The sequence below is a fragment of the Bufo gargarizans genome, chromosome 10, assembly GCF_014858855.1.
Source record: "Bufo gargarizans isolate SCDJY-AF-19 chromosome 10, ASM1485885v1, whole genome shotgun sequence".
NCBI lineage: Eukaryota > Metazoa > Chordata > Amphibia > Anura > Bufonidae > Bufo > Bufo gargarizans.
This window is the reverse complement of record NC_058089.1, coordinates 75893054-75907299: the sequence shown is the minus strand read 5'-3', so window position 1 is coordinate 75907299 and position 14246 is coordinate 75893054.

Sequence of the window (14246 nt, the reverse complement as noted above, 5' to 3'; positions counted from 1 at the left end):
TATGACTTTCTCCTCTACTTAAAAGGGATCAACCAAGACCTACAATTTACATTCCACACAGATCAGCACTCTATCAGCTTTTTAGACACAGTCGTCATAAAAACACCACAAGGCACCCTGACTACTGATCTTCACGGAAAATCTACCGACCACAATACCCTCCTCCACTACTCAAGCTGTCTCCCACACGCTACAAAAAAATCATTGCCCAAATCTCAATTCCAAAGAGTCTTCAGAATAGTTCAAGACCCCGTCCTCCCCAAAGTCCAGTTGGAAGAAATGTCACAAAAATTTCAAGAACATGTTTACCCAGTCTCTCTACTCAAAAGGAAACAATCCCTTCCTCTGCCTAGACCACGCACTACTACGCTGCCCTCTCCTCGCCATCCACTCATAGTTACATACAATCCCATAATACCTAAAGTCCAGTCAATAATACGAAAACATTGGCCTATCCTCCAACAATCTTACCCAGATATCATAGAATTCCAAAATCCTGTCAGGCTCTGCTATAAGAGACCACAACATCTCAAGGACATACTTGTTCAGGCAGATATTGGCCCCCTCAAACCTACTCTTAGACAAACCACCCTAGCCCCCCAAAACACAGGTACTTATCCATGCCTAAACGGCGCACAGGGAAAATAGTAGCTTGGATGCAGGCGGCAGTTGCTGAGCCTCGTCCCTGGAAGTAGGGTTCCTACCCCGTTAAATGTAGATAAAAAAACTCCAGTGACATAAGTAAGTATTCTTGATACGTGATTTTTAATAGTTATGTGGCTTAGACGTTACGTTTCGGCCAACAAGGCCTCTTTCAAACTGAAGTACAAACAAAGAAAAATATCTACAGTGAATGACAGTTTTGCATAGAGGTGAGACAAATCCAATTTTTTTCAAATCCGAAAAGGTTCTTGAATATATCGAATCTTTCGAATCTCGAATCCTACGAATCCTGTACATAAGAATTGTGTGAACCGTGTAAGAAACAAAGTGATCCAAACACTTATAGGGGGGGATCTGTGGATGACACTGCTATGGGGGGATCTGTGGATGACACTGTTATGGGGGATCTGTGGATGGCACTGTTATAGGGATCTGTGGATGGTACTGTTATGGGGGATCTCTGGATGGCACTGTTATGATGATCTCTGGATGGTACTGTGATGGGGGGATCTGTGGATGACACATATATAGCATCTTATGCTATGTGCCATCCACAGATCCCCCCCATAACAGTGTCCCTGCAGTGTGAATGACCCCCAATACAGGGGCTGGGGGCCGGCATCTGGATTAGGAATGACAGCGGGGACCGGTGCAGTCCCTGTGTTCTAATGCACTGGCCCTGCTCACTTTCGTATAATTTTATCTAACCTGCATTGTTAAGATATAATAATCATGTGTAATCCATCTGTAGGCGGCGCAGGCGCATGACGTAGTGAGTTATGCGCCATCCTCCCGGCCTGCCTCCTCCCTCCTCTCTGCTACGGAACTTAATGTTATAAGTAATACAGCTGGATTACACATAATTATTATATCTTAACAATGCAGGTTAGATAAGATTATACTACAGTGAGCAGGGCCGGTGCATTAGAATACAGGGACTGCACCGGTCCCCACTGTCATTCCTATTTCAGACCCAGCCCCTCCTCCCTCTGTTGATACACCCTCCCACCGCGCTGTGCGGCATGGCGGCGGATATCCGGATTAGTCGGATTCGAATTTTACTAAATTACGTCGGGATTCGAGTCCACAAATCCAACAAGATTCGAGGCATTCGTGGATTCTACGGATTCGTCATCCCACCTCTAGTTTTGCACATCATGACAAACATGGTGTTCAATAGCTTGGAATGAAGCATGACATATGTCATAAAGATCTGTGTCATGGTCTGCGGAAGTCCATGTATTGCTATTCCGTACAGTAGGTAGTATATACATAAAACAATGTAGTTTATGCAACCTGACAGAAATCAATTACAAATAAAACATGCAATCATATGTAGGCCGAGGTCGACAGGAACATCGAAGGTGTACAGTCCTAAACTGCTCACAATGCAGCAATGTCATTAAAGGGAATATAATCCCCCACCCGCATTCGGGCAAAATCTACCATCCAAAAGGCTTTTATACCTGTGCCTCCTCCTATGTAGTCTACCTTATCAGATGCCCATGCGGCCTCACATATGTGGGAGAGACCACCCAAAGTGTGCGTGACCATATTTGCAAACATAAATCAGACATCCGCTGCAATAAAACTGAACTGCCTATTCCACATCACTTTATCTCCACTAAACACCAAATCAGCCAATTCAAATTTCAAATTCTGGAACAGATGGCTGCCACAAGACGCGGAGGCAATAGGACTGTGTTTATTCTATATAGATGCTCTGGTGAACAATACAAAGCTGAATAAGTCTATTAATAGCTGGAGAAACGTAGAATCACCATCAGTAAGATCACAGATCAGGGCTCTCCCTTTATCTGTAGCTGTAAGTTTCATAGAGCTCTGTTTGGCTCCCAACAAATGTGTATATAAAGTGGAAATAAAACCACATGGTTAGAGTTGAGCAGACACCTGGATGTTCGGGTTCGATGGGTTCGGCCAAACTTCACAAAAAAGTTCGGGACCTGAACTTGACCTGAACTTAACCCTGAACCCGATCAAAGTAAATGGGGACCCGAACTTTGGAGCACTAAAATGGCTCTAAAAAGTCATGGAAAGGGCTAATGGGCTGCAAATGGCATCAAAATGTGGTTAAGAGCATGGCAAGTGCTCTGCAAACAAATGTGGATCAGGAAATGACTTAAAATAACATAAAATACATAAAAAAAAATAATAACCTTGATCTAGGAGGATGAGGTCCATATGGAGTAGGAGGTTGAGGAGGCGGTGGATGTGGCTGTGTAGGTGGAAGTGGTGGTGGAGGAGGAAGCCAACACTGGTTTTTGGTTTTAATTTTACTTTTTTTGTTTAAATTAGGGTACACCCCAAAACATTGGGAAATATAACCTGTGATAAACCCCTCCAGCCGTGCTAAACAAACGTTCAGACAATACACTGGCTGCAGGGCAGGTCTGCACCTCCAAGGCGTAAAGGGCAAGCTCAGGCCATGTGCCTAATTTGGAGACCCAGAAGTTGAAGGGGGCAGACCCATCAGTCAGTACGTGTAGGTGTGTGCACACATACTGCTTAACCATGTCGCGCGTCCCCGTGACGTCCACGATCCAATTGGATATCTTCTCTATCAACTTTCGATGTTCTTTTCTGTGCCTACCATGGTGATCACGGGTAGTGAGGAATCAGGGTTCAAGGCCAGAGAGGGAGCCTGATAAAGAGATACCACATCGAAGGGGGGTCAATGGATGAAATGATATGTGATCGAGCGGAAATGTGGGACAAATTATTGAAGCCGAAGCATCCAAGTAAAGGAGGGGGTGCGCAGCAATTACCCACTCCCGACTCCGGGAGGTAGTGATGATAAATAACTATACAGGACTCTTAAGATGCCCTGTTATTGTAATGGCTGGGTCACATGCTGAACTGGCCAATCACAGCAATGCCATTAGTAGGCATGGCTGTGATGGCTTCTAAGGGCACACAAGTTAAACGCTTGTTGATTGGCTGCTCTGCAGCCTTTCAAAAAGCACCATTAACTCGGGTCCGGGGTCCAAAATTCCTAAAGTTTGGTACAAACCTGAACTTTACAGTTTGAGTTCGCTCAACCCTACACATGGTTCTTGAGAATGGAATACTCCAATTAGAGGTTGGTTACATGTAGCTACTGGGGCTCATGAATAGGGAGTATTAAGGGCATACCTAAGCTGTAAATAACAAAAGAATGCAGTCTGAGGCAAGTTATAGTTAGTTTATAAGTAACAGATAGCCTTTTAGCTATCACTGAGAGAATGCACATTATGCAATTTCCAGAAGTGAGCGTCAGAAAAGACACCAGAGATAAATATATGAGGTTGTCCTACAATGGTGCTTTAGCTATAGTATTCTGGAAGGAATGGATATCCCTAGCAGCGGACCAAACCTGTATGGCAATTCCATGAATAGGCATATGCGCACAGGGGAATAGCTGAGGTTTCTCTAAAACGGGACAGAATGACTTTAAACTAAGATAGAAAGCATGATAAGCCTCTTAGTTCGGAGGTTGCTCATAGGGTAAAGAGTGACTGATGAAAGGGAGACAGCCCCACTAGAGTTGAGCGGACACCTGGATGTTCGGGTTTGACGGAATCGGCCAGACTTCGGAAAAAAGTTCGAGTTCGGGAGCCGAACTTGACCCCGAACCAGAACCCCATTGAAGTCAATGGGGACCCGAACTTTTGAGCACTAAAATGGCTGTAAAAATGTCATGGAAAGGGCTAGAGGGCTGCAAATGGCGTCAAAATGTGGTTAAGAGCATGGCAAGTGCTCTGCAAACAAATGTGAATAGGGAAATGACTTTAAATAACATAAAATAAGTAAAAATAAAAAATAATCATCTTAATCTAGGAGGACCAGGTCCATATGGAGTAGGAGGTTGAGGAGGCGGTGGATGTGGCGGTGTAGGTGGAAGCGGCGGTGGAGGAGGAGGTAGCCCACACTGGTTATTGGTTTTAAATTTTATGTTTTAAATTAGGGTGCACCCCAAAACATTGGGAAATATAACCTGTGATAACCCCCTCCAGTCATGCTAAACACATGTTCAGACAATACACTGGCTGCAGGGCAGGCCAGCACCTCCAAGGGGTAAAGGGCAAGCTCAGGCCATGTGCCTAATTTGGAGACCCAGAAGTTGCAGAAGCTGACTCCTGTCAGTCAGTTCGTTTAGGCGTGTGCACACTTACTGCCCCACCATGTCGCACGTCCCCATGATGTTCACGATCCAATTTGATATCTGCTCTATCAACTTTCGATGTTCTTTTATGCGCATACCATGGTGATCACGGGTGGTGAGGAATCAGGGTTCCAGGCCAGAGAGGGGGCGTGAGAAAGAGAGACTACATCCAAGGGAGGATTAATTTTTTTCAAATTTAGAATTAGAGTTGAAATATGGGAGAAATTATTAAAGCATAAAAGTGTGACAACTTTTTAAAGTTTAAGCATTGAACGAAAGGATGTGGTGCGCATGAATTACTGAATAATTTATTAAATTTTATTCCCTGTCACCTATGCATAGCGGGGGTTTATTTACATCTAAAATTGTATAATGTCAACCCAAGAATGTAACAGAAAAATTATTGAAATTTATTAAGCTGTCAACTAGGTAGAAGAGGGGTATATTACACCCAAAAATTTGTTAATTTCACCATAAAATGTAACTGACAATTTTTATTTTTATTTTTACCGGTCCACTAGGTATAGCAGTGGTACTATACACACCAAAATTGGTGAATTTCACCCTAAAATGTAAATGACAATTTATTTATTTTTTAACCGGCCCACTAGGTATAGCAGTGGTACTATACACCCAAAAATTTGTGAATTTCACCATAAAATGTAACTGACAATTTATATTTTATTTTTTACCGGTCCATTAGGTATAGCAGTGGTACTATACATCCAAAAATTGCACTGTTTCGAGTACACCACCATCAAGGCCAGTGCCGATGATGCCGTTCTCAGCGTTACTATACCACTTCTATGCCTCCTTGAAAAAACGCTTCGGGCGATGATGGAAGAGGATGTGACACAGGAGGAGGAGGAGGAAGAGGGATCATTTCCAAGGGTTTCAGGCCAGTCATTCACAAATGGCTCCGAGGGTGGGTTCCTGCACCCACAAACGACAGGTACACAATTGTCCAGCAAGGGCACAGTTCTGGAGGATGAGGAGGTGGAGGATGAGGAGATGAAGGAGGAAGAACCGTGTTCACAGCAGGATGGCACCCAAACCAGCTCATGGCCATCACTGGTGCGTGGCTGGGGGGATACAGAGGACACAGACGATACACCTCCCACAGAGGATAGCTTGTCGTTGCCTCTGGGCAACCTGGCACACATGAGCTATTACATGCTGCAGTGTCTCTGCAACAACCGCCGAGTTGGCCACATTCTAACTTGTGCTGATTACTGGGTGGCCACACTGCTGGATCCCGTTACAATGTACCGTCCTTAATTCCGTCACTGGAGCGTAATCGTAAGATGCGTAAGTACAAGCGCACACTGGTAGACCCGCTGCTGGTGGCATTCCCACCTGACAGCAGGGGCACAGTGGAAGCACAAGTCGAAGGCAGAGGAGGAGGAAGAGGTCGCCAACGCAGATGGGGCTTCGGCAGCACCTTAGAAGGCAGGGTTAGCATGGCTGAAATATGGAAAAGCTTTGTCAGCACGCCACAACAACCAGCACCACCAGCTGATATGGAACGGCTTATCAGGAGGCAGCATTTCAGCAACATGGTGGAGCAGTATGTGTGCACATGCCTACACGTACTGAATGATGGGTCTGCCCCCTTCAACTTCTGGGTCTCCAAATTGGGCTCATGGCCTGAGCTTGCCCTTTATGCCTTAGAGGTGCTGGCCTGCCCTGCAGCCAGTGTATGTTTAGCATGGCAGGGGGCGTTATCACAGCCGCCTCTCCACAGCCAATATGGACAAGCTCACGTTCATTAAAATGAACCACGCATGGATCCCACAGGACTTGTCCATACCTTGTGCAGAATAGACATGTATACCGGCCATTGTTATACTCCAGCGCAATTACTCATTGTTTTATTTTTTATATTTCCCACTCTTTTGGAGTGTACTCTAATTTTTAAAAAATTATAATTTAAAACCAAAAAAACAGTGTTGGCTGCCTCCTCCTCCTCCACCGCCGCTTCCACCTACACCGCTACGTCCACCGCCTCCTCAACCTCCTACTCAATATGGACCTCTACCTCATAGATCAAGGTTATTATTTATTATTTTATTTTAAGTCATTTCACTAATTTGTCTAATACATTGTTGGGTTACATATCCCAATTTTTTGGCTGTGATATACCCCTGCTCTACCTAGTAGACAGGGAAATAAATGTCACAAATTTGTCTGTTACATTGTCGGGTGAAATTCACCAATTTTTGCCTGTGATATACCCCTGCCATACCTAGTGGACAGGGAAATACATTTCACTAATTTGTATGTTACATTGTCGGGTGAAATTCACCAATTTTTTGGCTGTGATATACCCTTGCTCTACCTAGTGGACAGGGAAATACATTTCACTAATTTGTCTGTTACATTGACTGGTGAAATACCCAAACTTTTGGCTGTGATATTCCCCTGCTCTACATTGTGGACAGGGAAATACATTTCACTAATTTGTCTGTTACATTGTCAGGTAAAAGTCACCAATTTTTGGCTGTGATATACCCCTGCTCTACCTAGTAGACAGGGAAATAGATGTCACAAATTTGTCTGTTACATTGTCGGGTGAAATTCACCAATTTTGGGCTGTGCTATACCCTTGCTCTACCTAGTGGACAGGGAAATACATTTCACTAATTTGTCTGTTACATTGACTGGTGAAATTCCCAAACTTTTGGCTGTAATATACCCCTGCTCTACATAGTGGAAAGGGAAATACTATTCACTAATTTGTCTGTTACATTCACTAATTTTTGGCTGTGATATACCCCTGCTCTACCTAGTGGACAAGGAAATACATTTCACTAATTTGTCTGTTACATTGTTGGGTAACATTCACCAATTTTTGGCTGTGATATTCCCCTGCTCTACCTAGTGGAAAAGGAAATACATTTCACTAATTTGTCTGTTTGCGGCCTACACTGCATTTAGGACAATATGAATGGTGAGGCCAGAACAAGTACAGACTACAGTAGATTGGGGGGCTGACTGTTCCTTTGCATTGCACCAGAAGTGGAAGAAATTGAGTGTACTGATGCCCAACCACTTATGTTTCAGGATGAGGACATTGGAAGACCACCGCAGCACTTCTCTGATGATGACAAAACACAGGTGCCAACTGCTGGGGCTTTCTACAGTCTGCAGACCGACAAGATGGGGAGGGGTAAAGAGTGGGTGGAAGATGATGTGGAGGATGATGAGATACTGAACCCCACATGGAATCAAGGTCATGCGAGTGACCTGACTAGTTGGGAGGAAGAGGCGGTGGTCGCACACAGGCACCAGCACAGCAAAAGAGGGAGCAGGGTGCAAAAGCGTCTGTTACATTCTTGGGTGACATTTTACCATTTTTGCTTTGAATAAACCCCTGCTCTGCATAGGTGACTACTCCACTGCAGCTCAGGCTTTGCACTTAAATGCCTGGTCATGCAGGTTGTGCTCAGGATGAGAATGTTTATGCCTCGCTTCAGGCTCTGATTGCACAGCATGCAAATCACTTGTGTCTTGTTGTCAGTACATTGTCTGAAGAACTGCCACGCCAGGGAACCCCTTGGAGCTGGCTTTGGTGTGCTCGGTCTCTTGGTGCGGTGGGCAGTAGCAGGCGTACTGTCTAGAGGACGGCTGCTGTGCTTCTGCACCCTGCTCCCTCTTCTGCTGTGCTGGTGGCTCTGTGCGACCACCGCCTCTTCCTCTGAACTGGAACTCATGACCTTGCCTGATTCAATACCCCTGTATGTAGAGGGTGTATCTCATGGGCCTGAACCATTGTAGGCCTGAAGTAAATATATCTTTGCACAAAATGACTGTATTTCAAATGGCTGTTTTTCAAATGCCTGATTCACACCCCTGTATGTAGAGGGGGTATCTCACAGGGCATGAACCACTGTAGGCCTGAAGTAAATATATCTTTGCACAAAATGGCTGTATTTCAAATGGCTGTTTTTCAAATGCCTAATTCAAACCCCTGTATGTAGAGGGGGTATATCACAGGGCCTGAACCACTGTAGGCCTGAAGTAAATATATCTTTGCACATAATGGCTGTATTTTAAATGCCTTATTCAAACCCCTGTATGTAGAGGGGGTATCTCACAGGGCCTGGATCAGTGTAGGCCTGAAGTAAATATATCTTTGCACGAAATGGCTGTATTTCAAATCGCTGTATTTCAAATAAATGAATCAAACCTCTGTATGTTGAGGGGGTATCTCACATGGTCTGAACCACTGTAGGCCTGAAGTAAATATTATGTTGCCCAAAATGGCTGTATTTCAAAACCCTTAATCAAACCCCTGTATGTAGAGAGAGTATCTCACAGGGCCTGAACCAGTGTAGGCCTAAATTTAATATTTATTTGCACAAAATGGCTGTATTTCAAATGGCTGTATTTCAAATGCCTGATTCAAACCCCTGTATGTAGAGGGGTTCTCTCACACGGTCTGAACCAGTGTAGGCCTGAAGTAAATATTTCTTTGACCAAAATGGCTTTATTTCAAATGGCTGTATTTCAAATGCCTGATTCAAACCCATTTATGTAGAGGGGGTATCTCACACGGTCTGAACCAGTGTAGGCCTGAAGTAAATATTTATTTGCCCAAAATGGCTGTATTTCAAATCCCTGAATCAAATCCCTGTATGTAGAGGGATTATCTCACAGGGCCTGAACCAGTGTAGGCCTAAATAAAATATTTATTTGCACAAAATGGCTGTATTTCAAATCCCTGAATCAAACCCCTGTATGTAGAGGGAGTATCTCACAGGGCCGGAACCAGTGTAGGCCTAAAGTAAATATTTATTTGCCCAAAATGGCTGTATTTCAAATCCCTGAATCAAACCCCTGTATGTAGAGGGGGAATCTCACACGGTCTGAACCAGTGTAGGCCTAAATTAAATATTTATTTGCATAAAATAGCTGTATTTCCAATGCCTGATTCAAACCCCTGTATGTAGAGGGGGTATCTCACACGGTCTGAACCAGTGTGGGCCTGAAGTAAATATTTCTTTGCACAAAATGGCTGTATTTGAAATGCCTGATTCAAACCCCTGTATGTAGAGGGGGTATCTCACACGGTCTGAACCAGTGTAGGCTTGAAGTAAATATTTCTTTGCCCAAAATGGCTGCATTTTAAATCCCTGAATCAATCCCATGTATGTAGAGGGGGGCATCTCACAGGGCCTGAACCAGTGTAGGCCTGAAGTAAATATTTCTATGCACAAAATGGCTGTATTTCAAATGGCTGCATTTCAAATCCCTGAATCAAACCCCTATATGTAGAGGGAGTATCTCACGGGGCCTTAACCAGTGTAGGCCGAAATTAAATATTTATTTGCACAAAATGGCTGTATTTCGAATGGCTGTATTTCAAATGCCTGATTCAAACCCCTGTATGTAGAAGGGGGTATCTCACATGGTCTGAACCAGTGTAGGCCTGAAGTAAATATTTCTTTGCCCAAAATGGCTGTATTTTAAATCCCTGAATCAAACCCCTTTATGTAGAGGGGGTATCTCACACGGTCTGAACCAGTGTAGGCCTGAAGTAAATATTTATTTGCACAAAATGGCTATATTTCAAATGGCTGTATTTCAAATGCCTGATTCAAACCCCTGTATGTAGATGGGGTATCTCACACGGTCTGAACCAGTGTAGGCCTGAAGTAAATATTTATTTGCCCAAAATGGCTGTATTTCAAATCCCTGAATCAAACCCCTGTGTGTAGAGGGGTATCTCACACGGTCTGAACCAGTGTAGGTCTGAAGTAAATATTTCTTTGCCCAAAATGCCTATATTTCAAATTGCTGAATTTAAAATCCCTGAATCAAACCCCTGTATGTAGATGGGGTATCTCACAGGGCCTGAACCAGTGTAGGCCTAAATTAAATATTTCTTTACACAAAATGGCTGTATTTCAAATGGCTGCATTTCAAATGCCTGAATCAAACCCCTAAATGTATTTTCTTACAACGGTCTGAACCAGTGTAGGCCTGAACTAAATATTTCCTTGCCCAAAATGGCTGTATTTCAAATGGCTGTATTTTAAATCCCTGAATCAAACCCCTGTATGTAGAGTGAGTATCTCACAGGGCCTAAACCAGTGTAGGCCTGAATTAAATATTTCTTTGCCCAAAATGGCTGTATTTCAAATGCCTGAATCCAACCCCTTTATGTAGAGAGTGTATCTCACATGGCCTGAACCAGTGTAGGCCTGAATTCAATATTGCTGCACCAAATGGTGGTATTTAAAATTTCTGAATGTAACCCAAATGTATTAAGGGTGTATCTCACAATGACATCTGCATCAACGGCTGCCAACGAAATTTTTTGTGCCCAAACGAGTGTTTCTTTAACAACTGAATTTGACAGTAGTATATAAGCCTGTAATTTCACACGTGCTGATGCTGCAAGGCCTGGAAATAGTGTTTTTTGTCAAACAAGTGTGTTTTTCAAACCCCAGAAAATGATGGGTGTATTTCTAGCTTAAATTGCAACAATGACTACTGTTATCAAGATGTTGTAGATTCCCAAAAAAGTGTTTTTTTGCTAACAGAATATGAAAGCTGTATATATTAAACTTGAATTTAACACTTGCAGATCTGGAGAATACAGTTTTTTGAAAAAAATAAAATAAAGTGTGTGTGTTTCAAACCCCAGAAAATGATAGGTATATTTCTAGGTTAAATTGCACACTGACTAATCAAGATGTTGTAGATTGCCGAAAAAGTGTTTTTTTTTTGTAACAGAATAGGAAAGCTGTATATATTAAACTTGAATTTTAACACTTGCAGATCTGGAAAATACAGTTTTTTTTAAAAAAAAACATGTGTGTTTTTCAAACCCCAGAAAATGATGGGTGTATTTCTAGCTTAAATTGCAACAATGACTACTGTTATCAAGATGTTGTAGATTCCCCCAAAAGTGTTTTTTTTTTGGTAACAGAATATGAAAGCTGTATATATTAAACTTGAATTTAACAAATAAGGTAAGTATAATTTTTTTTTTTTTACATTTTTTAGTTTATGATGTACATATATCCCAGGAAGTTTTGGAAGGGTGGGAACCCTTCACCAAGTGAAAACCCGACTGGTAAGAATAACAGCCAGATTATCAGTCAGTGAGTGGCACCCACCCAAAAGCATCACAGAAAAAGAGTTTAAATTCCGCATTCAGGGACTTAGGTATGATGGAGTCAAATTCAAATACACGTCTCGATTTCTAATCGAGACATTTTTGCTATATGATGTAGATATTAATAATGAATGGGAAGCACTACTACATGAACACTCATTAGCATTGATACAGTTAATAATTAAGAGAAGGACATATATGTTAGATCAAATTACAACACAAAGTATGAAACATACCAACAAAGATTATGTAAAAACCTAGACAGATCAGAACAGGAAATTATGGAGAAGAAAATCAAGAAATTAAAATGCAACATAAACACATATCACATTGAGGATGTAGAGGACACTAATAAGGAATTTAAAAAGTGTAACAAAGAAAACACAAATCTAGGCACTTTAGTGGCAAACACAAACACACAAATTAAATACTCAATTCCAATAAATAATAGATTTGAAATACACCACACCACAAACCCCGCACCCAACAGAGAATGTCACCATCACCAACACATATACACAGGCCTCCACAAAATCACCAATACAATTTGAGACACAGATATCAATCACAAGAAGGGGAATAATTGATCACATCACCCTTACCAACCACAACAACAGATGGAGACAACACATCAAAGGAGGTACACTCACAAACACAGATACCCAATGAGGGAATACGAGGGAAAAATATAAAAATATGAAGAGGAAGAAGGAAGAAGACATTGCAAAAATGAAATAGAGATATGATAGATAATGATGCAGTGGTCAATATTAGCTCAGTTACTCTTACATTAGCACAAAATCACTTATTGAACAAAGGACTTAAATTTGTGCCCACAAACAAACTTAATAAATTTGATACCTTCATAGGTGTAGAAAAATTTATTAGAAGGTTATGCCTCAAAAAATATATTAACAAAACAATTTCTCATGATTTTCCAAGCAATGATCAATATGTACATACAACATTAAAAAGAAACCTCAAAGAAATATCTCCGTTAGGAAATAGGACAAGGACTAGCCGCCTTTAAACAGAATGTGGAAAGTGATCTGAGGAAATTGAGTGATAGATCAAAAATAAAGAATAACTTGACAAGAAAATAAATTAATGCTATTAAAGAATTACAGTTACAAAATAATATTGTTATACACCCAGCAGATAAAGGCGGCGCAATTTTAATTCAAGATACTTTAAAATATAATGAAGAATGTAAGAGACAATTATCTGATATTAAGACATATAAACAATTAGATAGTGACCAAATAAAACAATTTTATCAAGAATTAATTGGATATTGTAATGAAGGTCTTAATCAAGGTTTTTTGACTGAAAATGAACATAAATTTATACTGGACACCGAACAATGATTACCAATATTATATTGCCTACCAAAAATACATAAGGACAGGGATAATCCACCAGGCCGCCCAATTATATCTGGGATTGGCTCGATTACGTCCAATCAATCACATTATCTGGATAGAATGTTACAACCCGAAGTTAGAAAAATAACACCATACACCAAAGATACCACCCAAATAATAGAGATATTGGAGAATTTAAAATTTGAATCACAGTGCATTATAGGGACACTTGATGTTCAATCATTATATAAGAGTATTGAACATGATTATGGCATAGCGGCTGTAAAGCAACAATTGACCCAAGAGAACAGACTTCTAACTGAACAAATTAATTATATAGTGGAGGTCATAGACTTTATATTGAAGCATAACTATTTTGCATTTAAGTCTAATTACTATCTCCAAATCCAGGGTACTGTCATGGGTACTAGGTTCGCCCCCAGTTATGCTAATCTATTTCTGGTGCAGTGGGAGGACCGAACCATTGCGCCTATACTGGGGACGGGCCTGGTACTCTGGCACTGATATATAGATGATGTATTGTTTGTATGGAAAGGTGAAAAAAAACTATTTGAACTATTTTTAAGAGAAATAAACAATAACCCATATAATTTGCAATTTACATCTAATGTTAATACACACAGTGGAATTTCTGGACCTTCAAATCACAATCATGGGAGATAGACTGATATTTAATACCTTCCAGAAACCCACAGCAAAGAATAGTTACATACTACACACGAGTTGCCATCTTCTGAAATGGCTCTCCAATATACCACAGGGACAGTTTCGTAGAATTAAGAGGAACTGTACAGAGGAGAGTCAATTTAAACAAGAAGCTGTCCATATGAAGCAACAATTTTTGAATAAAAAATACCCAGAAATATTATTAAACACTTCATTAAACAATGTACGGAGAATTGAGAGAACA